Source organism: Trypanosoma cruzi (genome assembly GCF_000209065.1).
Source record: "Trypanosoma cruzi strain CL Brener chromosome Unknown tcruzi_1047053490517, whole genome shotgun sequence".
Lineage (NCBI taxonomy): Eukaryota > Euglenozoa > Kinetoplastea > Trypanosomatida > Trypanosomatidae > Trypanosoma > Trypanosoma cruzi.
In genome coordinates, this window is record NW_890573.1 from 1 (window position 1) to 554 (window position 554).

General features: G+C 55.8%; 2 non-coding genes across 2 annotated transcripts, besides 1 other annotated feature; both read left to right on the top strand.

Moving 5' to 3' along the window:
* The first annotated feature begins 115 nt into the window (after positions 1-115).
* Positions 116-212, top strand: Tc00.1047053490517.10. The gene has a single exon (XR_008255030.1). It is a non-coding gene; the product is annotated as a C/D small nucleolar RNA (snoRNA), TB11C4C1 (small nucleolar RNA).
* A 5-nt stretch (positions 213-217) lies between these two features.
* Positions 218-254: a microsatellite.
* A 67-nt stretch (positions 255-321) lies between these two features.
* On the top strand, positions 322-408 carry Tc00.1047053490517.20. Its single transcript, XR_008255031.1, has one exon. It is a non-coding gene; the product is annotated as a C/D small nucleolar RNA (snoRNA), TB11C4C2 (small nucleolar RNA).
* Positions 409-554: the final 146 nt, after the last annotated feature.

Here is a 554-nt window from a genome sequence, read left to right on the forward strand (position 1 = left end):
GCGCGAGAGTTTGCGGTGACGGTGCGCGCGTCGAGGCTCCCTCCCCAGTTCGGGAAACGATGGGAAAATACAAAACCAAAGAGGACGCGCACGGGTGAGAGATGCGGCTGCGACGCGTGATGAAATTCCACAGTTTCCTGTCAGTCTGACGACGAAAACGCGTGAGGACGCAATTCCCGACTCAGCTCACACTGAAGTGCTTTGCTTTACACCCCCATCTTTCTTTTTTTTTCTTTTTCTTTTTTTCTTTCTTTGTCCCTCTGCTCTCGCTGCGCGGTTTTGCGGCCCAGCGACGCGCACGCCCGCACACACACACACGCGCTACGATGGAGACATGTTGTTCGAGGTCCAAACAGTTTGAGCGACGCATTGAGAACGGAACAATAAAAATCACCTTTCGGCTGAGCGCCCGCTCCCCTCCCTCCCACTTCCTGCTATTGTTGTCGTTTTTCTTTCTTGCGCAACGGCGCGCACGTAACATCCTGCCCTGTCTGGCGCCTGCCTGTGCAAACGGTTGGTGGCGGGCCCGCCCGAAGCGCAAGAGAGAGAAAGAG